We start from the raw sequence: 13,992 nt of genomic DNA on the forward strand, positions 1-13,992 counted from the left end.
TGGAAGATAGAAAACAGATGAGATCAGATTGATAGAAGACATGAGAACACATCTCAAAACAGGCACAAGAAAAAAACACAGAAGTGTATCTAGTGATGCTGAAAGGTGAGATAATAAACTAAAGAGCAAACTGAATTCTAAGCAGGATTGGTATTTAGATCTACACAGGTACGGTTATACCAGTTTTTAAATAATGAAAATGCATTCTATGAACTGATAAATAGCTCCTGCCATGAGAGAACCCAGGGTCCTTTCCCAGAAACCCCTTAATCTCTCATTGACCCAGCATCCAAGGGATTAACACTTGGCACACACGTGGCCTTCAGAATCTTGCTCCTGTTCTGATTTTTAGGTACCCAGCTGCCTGTGTTAAATATTTTATTTTCTTATTTTATTTTTCCTAATTGAAGCAAACCTGTATACAATGTCATATTAGTTTCTTTTCATTCCTTTTCTATTTGGGGGAATAGTTTGAGAATAAGTATTAACTTTTCTTTAAATACTTGTTGGATTTCATCTTTGAGGAAAACTGGTCCTGGACTTTTGTTTTTTTTGGAATTTTTTGATTACCAATTCAATTTTGTTTCTAGTAATCAGTCTGTTCAAATTTTCAATTATTTTCCCGAATCAGTTTTTGAAAGTTTTACATTTTTTATCCATTTCTTCTATGTTGGCATATTATTTTTCATAGTATTCTTTTATAATCCTTTGTATTCTGTAGTGTTGGTTTCACTGATCCTCTTTCATTTCTGATTTTGAGTTCTCTTTTTCTTGATGGTGTGGCTAAACATTTATCAAATTTCTTTACCTTTTCAAAGAACCAACTCTTGGTTTCATTGATCTTTTTAATTTTTTTTTTTACACTTGATTTTATTTATTTGTGCTCTATTCTTTATTCTTCCCTGGACTAACACTGGGCTTGCTTTGTTCTTCCTTTTCTAGTTCCTTTAGGTGTGAGGTTAGATTGTTCATTTGAGATTTTTGTTGTTTGAGATAGGCCTGTATCACTATAAACTTCCTTCTTAGAACTGCTTTTGCTGTGTCCCAAAGATTTTTGGACTGCTGTGTCTCCATTTTCATTTGTCTCCATATTTTTTCTTTTTTTTTTTTATTTCTTCTTTGGCTTCTTCATTGATGCATTGGTTGTTTAGTACCATGTTGTTTAGCCTCCATGTTTGTTTGTTTTTTCCAGTTTTTTTTTTTTTCTTGAATTTGATTTCTAGTTTCTGATTATTGTAGTAGGGAAAAGATCCTTGAAGTGATTTCAGTCTTCTCAAATTTATCGAGAATTGTTTTGTGACCTAACATGATCTATCCTGGAGAATGTTTCATGTGCACTCAAAAACAATGTGTATTCTGTTTTGGGATGGGATATTCTCTCTCTATATATATATCTGTTGAGTCCTTCTGCTCTAATGTATCATTCAAAGCCACTGCTTCCCTATGATTTTCTGTCTGGATGAATTAACCATTGATGAAAGTGGGGTGTTAAAGTCCTCTACTAATATTATATTGTGATCAGTTTCTCCCTTTGTTAATATTTGCTTTATCTATTTAGGTGCTCCTATGTTAGGTGCATAGATGCTTAAAATTGTTATATCCTCTTGTTGAATTGATCTCTTTATGTAATGACCTTTGACTCTTGCTACATAGTCTTTGTTTTAAAGTCTGTTTTGTCTGATATAAGCATTACTATCCCAGCTTTCTTTTCACTTCCATGACATGGAATATCTTTTTTCATCATTTAACTTTCTGTCTTCAGGTCTGTAGTGAGTTTGTTATATCACCATATAGACTGGTCTTGTTTTTTAAATCCAATCACTCACCTTAAACATTTTGATTGGAACAGTTTTTCCATTAACATATAAGTAATTATTGATATGTATGGACTTATTGCCATTTTTTAACTCTTTTCTCGTTGTTTTTGTAGTTTCTGTCTGTTTCTTTCCTTTTCTCTTGCTCTCTTCTTTGTGGTTTAATTACTTTCTTCAGTGTTATGCTGGGGTTCATTTCTCTTTTGTGTGTGTGTTTCTGTTTTAGTTTTTTGATTTATGGTTACCATGGGATTCATATATGACATCCTGTGTGTATAAGTCTATATTAAGTTGACTACTGCTTAAGTTTGAACACCTTCTAAAAGTACTAGATTTTAACTCCACCTTTCACATTTTACGTTTATGATGTCATATTTTACATCTTTATATTTGTGTATCTCGTGACTAATTTTGGTAGATGTAATTGATTTTATTATGCATTTTTACCTCCATACTGGTTTTATAAGTGATTAGTCTACTTCCATTACTATATGTTTGCTTTTATCACTGAAATTTTTCCTTTCATAATTTTTTCTAGTTATGATCTTTCCAATTAAAGAATTCTCTTTAACCAATTTTGTAAGGCTGATTTTGTGATGATAAATTCCTTTAAGTATTGTTTTTCTGGGAAATTATTTTTATCTCTGCTTCAATCTTGAATGATAACCTTGGCATGGAATACTCTTGCCAGGTAGAGTATTCTTAGTTGTAGTTTGTTGTTGTTGTTGTTTTTCTTGGAACTTTGAATACATCATGGCACTACTTTGTGTCCTGCAAAGTTTCTACTGAAAAATTAGCTGATATCCTTAAGGGGATTCCCTTGTATGTGACTGTTTTTCTTTTACTACTTTTAAGGTTCTCTTTATATTTAATTTATTTTATTTAAATTCCAGTATAGTTAACATGCAGTGTTATTAGTTTCAAATGTAAAGTATAGTTATTAAATAATTCTATATATTATTGAGTGCTCATCAAGATAAGTGTACTCTCAATCCCTGTTACCTATTTCACCCAACTTTCCTCTGGTCTGTCTGTTCTCTATAGTTAAGAGCCTGTTTTTTGGTTTGCCTTTTTTTTTTTTTTTCCAGTTCATTTTGCTTCTTAAATTCCACCTATGACTGAAATCATATGGTATTTGCCTTTCTCTGACTGGCTTATTTTCCTTAGCATTATACTCCCTAGACCCATGCATGTTGGTGCAAATGGCAAGATTTCATTCTTTTTTATGGCTCAAAAATATTCCGTGTGTGTGCGTGTGTGTAATATATATATATATGATAATTATATATATAATTATAATTTTACATATATATAATGTAATTTCTTTGTTTTCTGTTCATCTATTAGTGGACACCTGGGTTGTTTCCATAATGTGGCTATTGTATATAATGATGCAATAAACATAGGGGTGCATATATCCTTTCAAATTACTGTTTTTGTGTTTTGGGTAAATATCCAGTAGTGAGATTACAAGATCATAGGGTAATTCTATTTTTATTTTTTTGAGGAACTTTCATACTGATTTCCACAGTGGCTGTACCAATTTGCAATTTCAACCAATAGTGCATGAGATTACCCTTTTCTCCACATCCTTGCCAACACTTGTTGTTTGTGTTTTTGATTTTAGCCATTCAGATAGGTGTGAGGTGATATCGCATTATGGTTTTGACTTGTATTTCCCTGATGATGAGTGATGTTGAGCAACCTTTCATCGTCTGTTGGCCATCTGTATGTCTTCTTTGGAGAAATGTCTGTTCATGTCTTCTTCCCATTTTTAAATTGGACTATTTGTGGAGTTTTTTTGTCATTGAGTTGTAAAAGTTCTTTATATATTTTGGATACTAATACTTTATCAGATATGTTATTTGCAAATATCTTGTCCAGTTCAATAGGTTGTCTTTTAGTTTTGTTGATAGTTTCTTTGCTGTGCAGACTTTTCATTCAATGTAGTCCCAACGGATTATTTTTGCTTTCCCTTGCCTCAGAAGACATATCTAGAAAAATGGTGCTATAGTCTACATCAGAGAAATTACTGCCTGTGCTCTCTTCTAGGATTTATGGTTTTAGATCTCACATTTAGGTCTTTAATCCATTTTGAGTTTGTGTGTGGTGTGAGAAAGTGGTCCAGTTTCATTCTTCTGCATGTAGCTGTCCAGTTTCCCCAGTACCATTTGTTGAAGGAACTGTCTTTTACCCACTGCATATTTTACCTCCTTTGTTGGGGGTTAATAGACCATATAATCATGGGTTTATTTCTAGGCTCTCTATTCTGTTGCATTGATCTATGTGTCTATTTTTGTGCCACTACCATACTATTTTGATAAATACAGCTTTGTAGTATAACTTGAATCTGGAATTGTGATACCTTCCCTTTTGTTCTTTTTCAAGATTGCTTTGGCTATTCAAGATCTTTTGTGGTTCGATACAAATTTTAGGATTGTTCTAGTTCCGTGAAAATGCTGTTGGTGGGGCACCTGGGTGGCTCAGTTGTTAAGCGTCTGCCTTCGGCTCAGGTCATGATCCTGGGGTCCTGGGATCGAGCCCCACATCAGGCTCCCTACTCTGCAGGAAGCCTACTTCTCACTCTCCCACTCCCCTTGCTTGTGTTCCCTCTCTCGCTGTCTCTCTCTCTCTGTCAAATAAAATCTTAAAAAAAAAAAAATGCTGTTGGTATTTTGGTAGGGATTGCATTAAATCTGTAGATTGCTTTGGGTAGTATGGACATTTTAACAATATTTGTTCTTCCAATCCATGAGCATGGAATATCTTTCCATTCATTTGTGTCATCTTCAATTTCTTTCATCAGTGCTTTATAGTTTTCAGAGTATAGGTCTTTAACCTGCTTGGTTGGGTTTATTTCTAGGTATTTCATTATTTTTGGTGCAATTGTAAATGGGATTGTTTTCTTAATTTCTCTTTCTGCTCCTTCATTATTAGTTTATAGAAATGCAATGATTTTCTGTACACTGATGTTGTATTCTAAATTGAATAATTTATTAGCTCTAGTTGGTTTTTTGGTGGAGTCTTTAGGGTTTTCTATATATAGTATCTTGTCATCTGCAAGTAGTGAGTTTTAGTTCTTCCTTACCAATTTGGATGCCTTTTACTCCTTCCTCTTGTCTGATTGCTGTGGCTAGAAATTCCAGTACTAAGTTGAGTAAAAGAGGTGAGTGAACATCCTTGTCTTGTTCTTGATCTTAGGGGAAAGGTTCTCAGTTTTTCATTGTTGAATATGATGTTAGCTGTTGGTTTGCCATATATGGCCTTTGTTATGTTGAATTATGTTCCCTCCAAACCTACTTTTTTGAGATCTTTTATCATGAATGGATAAAATGCTTTTTCTGCATCTATTGAAATGATCATATGGTTTTTATCCTTTCTCTTATTGATGTGATATATCACATTGATTGATTTGCAAAATATTGAGGCATGCTTGCACCCTGGGAATAAAGCCCACTTGATCATGGTGAATGATTTTTTAATGTAGTGTTGGATTTGGTTTGCTCATATTTTGCTGAGGATTTTTGCATCTGTGTTCATCAGAGACATTGCCCTATAGTTTTCTTTTGTTTGTAGTGTCTTTATCTGGTCTTGGCAGCAGGGTAATACTGGCCTTGTAGAATGAGTTTGGAAGCTTTCCTTCTCTATTTTTTGGAATAGTTTGGGAAGAAGAGGTATTAACGTTTTTTGAAATGTTTGGTAGAATTCACTTGTGAAGCCATCTGTCCCTGGATTTTTGTTTGTTGGGAATTTTTCGATTACTGATTCAATTTCATTGCTGGTAATTGGTCCGTGCAAATTTCATAATTCTTCCTGCTTCAGTTTTGGTAGGTTATATATATCCAGGAATTTATCCATTTCTTCTAGGTTGTTCAATTTGTTGGCATATAACTTTTCATAATATTCTCTTACGATCCTTTGTATTTCTGTGGTATCATTTGTTATTTCTCCTGTTTCATTTTTCATTTTGAGTACTCTCTCTTGTTTTTCAATGAGTGTGGCTAAAGGTTTATCAATTTTTGTTGACCTTTTAATAGGACCAGCTCAAGACTTCATTGATTTGTTCTATTGTTTTATTTGTTTCTATTTATTTCTGCTCAAATATTTATTATTTCCTTCCCTTTACTGGATTTGGGTTTTGTTTTTTCTTCTTTTTCTAGCTCTTTTAGGTGCAAAGTTGGGTTATTTATTTTGAGATTTTTCTTCTCGAGATAGGCCTGTATTGCTATAAAATTTCCTCTTAGGACAAATTTTGCTGTATCCCCAAACATTTTGGATCATTGCATTTTCATTTTCATTTGTCTCCATGTATTTTTTTATTTCCTCCTAGATTTCTTGGTTGTCCATTTATTGTTCAGTTGCATGTTATTTAATCTCCATATATTTGTATTCTTTCAATATTTTTTCTTGTGGTTGATTTCTAGTTTCATAGCATTGTGGTCAGAAAAGATGAATAGTATGACTTAGATATTTTTGAATTTATTGAGACTTGTTTTTGTGGCCTAATATGTGATCTATTCTGGAGAATGTTCCATGTGCAAGGAATGTGTATTCTGCTGTTTTAATGTAGAATGTTCTGAGTTAAATCCATCTTGAAACCAATCTTTACTGCTCTCCCCCAACATGTTTTAGGTTTATGGTGTCATATTTTACATCCTTTTATTTTGTGAATCCCTTGACTGATTTTTACAGATATGCTTAGGTTTACTGCTTTTGTGCTTCCAACTTTTCGTACTTTCACATATGGTCTTCTTTCCACTCAAAGAGTCCTCTTAACATTTGTTGTAGGGCTGGTTTAGTGGTTATGAACTCCTTTAGTTTTTTTTTTTTTTCTTTGTTAGAGAGAGAGTGTGTGTGAGAGAGAGCAGGAGCAGGGACAGAGGGAGAGGGAGAAGGGGACTCCCCACTGAGCAGAGAGCCCAATGTGGGGCTCAATCCCAGGACTACAGGATCATGACCTGAGCTGAAGGCAGATGGACGCTTGACTGACTGAGCCACCCAGGTGCCCCTGAACTTCTTTAGTTTTTATTTGTCTGGGAAACTCTTTCCGTCTATTCTGAATGATAGCCTTGCTGGATAGAATATTCTTGGCGGAAGAATTTTTCCTTTCAGAACTTTGAATATATCGTGCCAGTTCCTCTGGCCTGCAAAATTTCTGCTGAAAATCAGCTGATAGCTTTATGGGGTTTTCTCTTGTATATAATTGCTTTCTTTTCTCTTGCTGCTTTTAACATTCTTTCTTTATCAGTACTTTTTGACATTGTAATTACTATATGTCTTGGTGTAGACCTCCTTGAGTTGATTTTGTTGGGGGATTTCTGAGCCTCTTGGATCTGGATTTCTGTTTCCTTCCCAGATTCAGGACCTTTTCAGCTATTGTTCTCTTTTATTCTTTTCTCCTTCTGAGATCCCTATAATATGAAAGGATTACATTTGTGAGTGCTGCTGAGTTTCCTAAATCTATTCTCACTTTGTATTACTTTTTCTCTCTCACCTGATCAGCTTGATTGCTTTACATTAATCTGTCCTCCAGGTTGCTGCTTAATTCTGCTACTTCCTCTAGTCTACTTTTTATTTCATCTAGTATATTTTTAATTTCATTTATGAAGTTCTTCATCTCTGATTGGTTCTTTTTGTTTGTTTGTTTTTGATCTGTTTAAGCATCTCTCTGATGTCCTCCACTTTTTTTTTTTTCTTACATCCAGTGAGTATCTTTATGACTATTACTTTAAATTATTAGGCATATCATGTGTCTGTTTCATTTAGGTCTCTTTCTGTAATTTTGTGCTGTACTCTCATTTAGGATATATTCCTCTGTTTCCTCATTTTGTCTAACCATTTCTCTTTCTGTGTGTTCTGAAAGTCAGCTATGTCTCCTGCTTTTGAAAGCAGTGGCTTTATGAAGAAGCGGTCCCACAGTGCAGTGTCCCCTATTCACCAGAACCTGGCGCTTCAGGGGTGTCTTCTGTGTGTGTTGTATGTGTCCTGCTGTTGTGGTTGAGTGACTTTTTCCTTCAGCCCAGTCATCTGCAGTGGCCTGTTGTGGGCAGGGTTATTAGTTGGACAGTCTGGGCCTGCCTTGGGCTTGACTTTAGAGAAACAGGCATTTGTGAGAGATGCAGTAGCACCAAACTGCAGGGTGCTTTCCCCATGTTGTCCCCTGAGACACTTTCATTGGTGGGCTGGGCCTGCAGTCAGACCAGTTGTCTGCCCCAGCCCACTGCTGGGGCCACAGTATGAGTGGTGTGTGTGGTTATTTTCCCCTATCTGCAGGGCAGGAATCATTTTGGAATTGTGCTTTCCCCTGTTGGGGCTATTTGCACACTACCAGGCTTGTGGTATGGCTTTGGCTTGGCTGCAGCCAAGAGTGTACTTATTCAAAGGGCAGATCCGCAGGGTGTGGGGGTGGGAGACATGGTATTAGCAAGTTTTGCAGAGGCCCTCTATGGGAGAGGACCTCCAGCAGCAGAGATTGAAGCAGGCCTGGCTGGAGGGGGCCTATCTGCCAAAACACTGGGTGGCAGGAGGTGAGGTGTTACCAAGTTAAGTAGGGAGTATTGGAGGGAGCCATGCTGGTTCCTACAGGTGGCCATGTGTTTCTATGGGAGGGGGACATTTGTGCCTGCCACCTCCTTTGTCTCCCCAGAAGTCTCTCAAGGATCTCTGCCCCTCCAGCAGGCACTCTGAGATTGGTAAACAAATCTCCCACCCATATACCCCCAGCATTTTTCAAACTGCTATGCTGTATCTCTGAGGGGCTGCTTGTTGTTCTGTCTCTTTAAGAGCAGGGACTAGTTTCCTCCTACTCTGCCATCTTCCCTGGAAGTCCATGTAATTGTTTTCATTTTAATCACTATGTGTTTTGATATGGACCTTCTTGGGTTTCTCTAGTCTGGGGTTTTCTGTACTTCCTGGATGTGGATTTCTGTTTCCTTCCCCCAGATAAGGCAAGTTTCAGCTATTATTTCTTTAAATAAATTTTCTGCTCCCTTCTCTCTCTTCTCTTTCTGGCATCCCGGTAATGCAAATGTTATTATGCTTGATGATGTTGCAGAAATTCCTTAACCTTTTTATATTTTTGTGTGTGTGTGATTTTTTTCTTTTTGCTGTTCAGAGTGGGTTGCTTTCTATTACTTTGTTTCCATATCACTGATCTGTTATTTTGAGGATGTTATTTTGCATCCTCTAATCTGCTGTTGGTTCTCTCTAATCCATTGCTCACTTCGGTTATTGTATTCTCCAACTCTGACTGGTTATTTTCCATATTTTCTAACACTTTATTGAAATTCTCACTGAGTTCATACACTCTTCTCTTAATTTTGGTATCTTTTATTTTTTTAAGATTTTATTTATTTGACAGAGAAAGACACAGTGAGAGAGGGAACACAAGCAGGGGGGAATGGGAGAGGGAGAAGCAGGCTTTCCACAAATCAGGGAGCCTGATGCAGGGCTTGATCCCAGGACCCTGGGATCATGACCCGAGCTTAACAACTGAGCCACCCAGTGCCCCATTAATTTTGGTACCTTTATGACTATTCCTTTGACCTCTTTATCAGGCATATTGCTTATCTTCATTTCATTTAGCTCTTTTTCTAATTTTGTCTTGCTCTTTCATTTGCAGTTTTCCTCTTTCTCCTTATTTCATCTAACTCTCTGTATTTGTTCTTTGTACTAGGTAAATCAGCTTCCTCTCCTGGTCTTGAAAGTAGTGTAGTTGGGGTCCTCTGGTGCCCCATAGCACAATCCCCCATGGTCATCAAAACTAGACACTCTAAGGGTATCCCCTGTGTGGATTACATGTGCCTCCTGTTGTGGTTAGGCCTTGATTACTGTGTGTATGCTGGTGGGTGGGACTGGTCTTTAGCCCATTTGGCTACAGTATCCCATTTCACCTGTCGATGGTGCTAGGCAGTGTTTGTTCCCCATGCTGTTGAGAGGCCTGACTGTAGCCCCCTTGGGTTGGCTCTCAGGTGGGGCAATCCACAGCTTGGCTCTACAATTAACTGCTAAGACAGCTGCAGGTGCACCAAAGGGTAGGGATTTGTTCCCTACACAGCCCAGCTGCTGGAACTGTGGGTACATTGGTATGTAGGGTTATTGTCCCCTCACTCCAGGGCAGGAGTTGCTTTTTAGAAGTGCCTGCCAAGGTGGGCAAGTTGGGTGGGACAGGACCACAAGGAAATGCTAGGGTGCGTCAAGCTGTGGTAGCAAGGTAGATGGAGATTTTTAGACTTGCTCCCACCCAAGCATCAAGCAATCTAATCTTGGGGGAGGGCAAAAAATTTGATACCCACCAGCATTTTTTTCCCCCGAAAAAATCTATAAATCCCTGCCCCTCTGACACAGGTCTGAAAATTAGTCAATAGATTTCCTTCATATATAGCCCAGGCACTTTTTAAATTACTGCTTCTATGCTGTGTCTTGAGTTGAGTTAGTGTGCTGGCTCTTCAAAGGCAAAGAATGGATTTCCTATAGCCCTCTAGTTTTTCCAGACTTATGCTCCACTGATTTTTCTGAGCAGACATTATGGGGATTCTTCTTAAGGTGGGTTCCCATTGGTGGGGTTGCCCAATCTAAGGGGTCTGATACTTTCACTTTTCCATGGTTGTGATGTCTCTCTTGTTTGTGATTAAGTTGTGCTGAGGATTTCATTCCCAACCATGCCTCTGTCTTCCTACCCATTCCATGTGGCCTTCTGATGACTAGCTGTGGAGATCTGTTCTGCCAATCTTCAGGTTGTTTTCAGAGTGAGTTGCAAAACATGTAGTTTTTGTTTAGTGTGTCTGTTGGAGAGACAAGCTCAAGATCCTCCTATTCAGCCATTGTCCATGTACTCCCCATATTAAATATTTTAAATATCAACTTGGTACTATATCTAGAGACATTAAAAATGGCATTTGAAATAGCTGGCCTCCATTTCTGACCTCATCTTTTCTCTGGCCCACTTTTTCAGACTACATTCCAGAAACTTCTCTTTTCAGAAAGTGAAAAAAGCCTGTGGGGGACTACCAGCTTGGCTCTTGACCCTAAGAAGGAAGCAGAGAAGAGCTTGATTTAGCTCTGGAGGCTTATGGAGGATAATGGAAGAAAATTGTTTTTCAGGAGGATATTTTTAAGTTTTACATATTCTTATCCATGCCTTCCAACTACTTTATGAGGAAAATCATGATTATTATCCCCTTTTACAAATGAAGAAACTAAGGATCAAAAAGGTACAGTGACTTGCCCAGGATCACAGAGCCTAGTCAGTGGTAAAGCTAGAGTGTGCACTTTGGCTCTCTAGTCTCATTCTTATCTGCTGTACAATCTTACTTCTCTAGTACATTGAACTTCTCCACTCTGAGGTGAAAGACCTCCGTATTTCAGCAATTAGCACTCCTTGCTCATTTGCTTCCTAATAGCCACTGATATCTTTTCAGTAAATTCCCTGTTGGTGAAGATAGAATTGGTTTCTGTTAACTTTTGCCTTTAACTGCACTTACTATATAATAAGAAAAATTGAAAATAAATGAGCTAAGATTTCAAGGCAATGATCTAGAGTAAGAAATGAAAGTGAATAAAATAGCCAAGCAGAATGAAGAAATCAATTAGGCAGGAATTAATGAAATAAAAATTATTAATAAACTGACAATTAACAGGCAGGTATTGATGAAACAAAAGCATAACAAAGCAGACATGATCAGTACAAGCAAAAGATGGTTCTTTGAATACACTATATAAAATAAACAAAAGGTCCAAATGAAAATAAGCAACTACCTATATATTGGGGACAAGTGGAAAAAAACTTAGTTATTGCTATGGAGAAGATTTTGAAAATATAAAAAAAAAGTGCATTGCATGGCTAATATAGAATGCATTTTACAATCTATGTATATTTATTTTATGGAATATATAAATGGTCAAAACTGACTCAAGAGGTAGACCACTGAACATAAAAACATAGAAAGAAGTGGAAAAAATAGTCAATGATCTATATTTGAAACAGTATTAGGCACATATAGCTGTAAAAATGATTTTGACAAAACCATGAAAGCAAAAGAATCCTTAAGTAATACTGTTTCAGAGTATTGACAAAAGACAGCATCTCAAATCATTCTGTAATTCAGGAACATCTTAACATCATGCTATAGTAGGCTTTATCCCAGAAATGCAAGAATCGTTCAACATTAGAAAATCAATGAATGTAATTTATTGAATTAAATAATTAAAGCCATTCTCATAGCAGCAAAATCATTTGGCAAAATTTAATACTCTTTTCTAACCAAAACTCTCAACAATATAGAAATGAGGGGCACCTGGGTGGCTCAGTCAGTTAAGTGTCTGCCTTCGGGTCAGGTCATGATCCCAGGATCCTGGGATTGAGGCTCCCTGCTCAGCGGGGAGTCTTCTTCTCCCTCTGCCTGCTGCTCTCCCCTACTTGTGCTCTCATGCACTCTGACAAATGAATAAATAAAATCTTAAAACAAAATAGAAATGAAAGGAAATCTCCCTAAGTAATAATAGCTGTATCAGTCAAGGCCCTGTCTATGAAACAAGAGCTATTCAAGCAGGAATTTAATAGATATGTATTTTATAATAAGAGAAATTGATCATTTTAAAAACATATTTTAGAAACACATTAGTTGTTAGGGCAAGAGAAATGGAGGCTATGGAAAGTTCACCCTCAGATCTCAGATTTGTCAGTAATTTTCAGGAAATTAGGAAGTTGCTACTCACATCCTGGTTGGGAACTTCAGCAAACTTCACTGCTGCTGGTGACAGTGGGCTGTTGGACTGAGTTGGTTTGGTTCCAGAGACAATTCTAGGGGTTAATGTAAGATCTCATATCGGCCAAAGCTCAATAATCTGCCCACTATTGTTGGAGGGGAAATCATGGCTTTGGCTTCCCTCCCACCTTCCAAATCTCACTCAAGTGCTTCTCAGTGGATGAATCTAAACTGGAAATGTGTAAGCAAAGAATTTTAGATCATGCTGCTCCCAATCTTCTAACCCTGTGTTATGGGGAGAGCATCAAAGGCAGCTGGAGTTGTAGTGGCATAAACAGAAAATCTGTCACAATGAGGATCCTCAAACTCTAGAGCAGTCTTTATAACTAATGAAATATTAAAAATCTACCCAGTGAAGTTAGCAACAAAAGGAAGATGTCTATTGACAATGATACCTTTAAAATTAAATTCCTAAGAAATGAAATGAGGCAAAAAAAAAGTATTAGAGATGCTAATACTACAAAGGGAGAGATAAAGTCCTACTGCACCCAGTGGAAGAGTCCATCTTGAAAAATCCAGGAATTTGTGGTCAAAAATATTTCAAGAGTATCTACTGATCAATAAGAAAATCAAAACCCCCAGAAGAAAACAAACATAATATATGTTAATAATTTATAGAACAAATAAAAGGAATGAATGAATAAACATTACTTATCAGGGAGTTAAAAATTTAAACAAAAATTTTTGCCTTTAAGATTGACAACTATTAAATATACTGATATACCAGGATTCATTATGTGTGAAGAACCAGATATTCTTATATGTTGTGATGGCATTAGAAGTAAGCATGGTCTTTTTTGAGAGAAATTTGACTGTCTATGAAAACATGTATGAAGTCAGCAGTTTTAGTCCATATCTAATCTGTAGGAAATTCATATTCTTGCAAAAATATACATGTAAAAGGATGGTAATTGAAACAGTGTTTTAAAGCCCCTAAATGGGAATTCCATAAGTTTCTATCAGTCAGGTGATGTTTAAATGAATAGTGATCTGTGTATATTGTAAAATATTATTCAATCATTAAAAAGAATGAGCTATGTCTTCATAAACAGACTTGAAAATATACCAATATGTAATTGTTAAATGAAAGTGGTAACATGCAGAGCAGACCATATAATATGGTTTCCTTTATATTAAAAAACATGCATTTGCAAATTTGTTCATACCTTAGGGAAATGACTTGAAAAAAGGTGTTAAATGAGGTATCTGAACTATTAAAACTGATTGCCTTTGGGAAAGAGTAAGATGAAGGAGGGTATATTGGGGAAGGGAGAAATAAAATGAAACTCTTTGTTTTTGTTTGAAATTTTTACAAATGAGAATGTATTACTCAGGTAATTGTTAGAGATAGGAAAAATTAGTAGAATTCTCCAGTTCTCTCCACTGTATTCCATTCTGCCTGTTGCTTATTT

This window comes from Mirounga leonina, unplaced genomic scaffold, assembly GCF_011800145.1.
Source record: "Mirounga leonina isolate KUSES-001 unplaced genomic scaffold, KU_Mleo_1.0 Mir_151, whole genome shotgun sequence".
Classification (NCBI taxonomy): Eukaryota; Metazoa; Chordata; class Mammalia; order Carnivora; family Phocidae; genus Mirounga; species Mirounga leonina.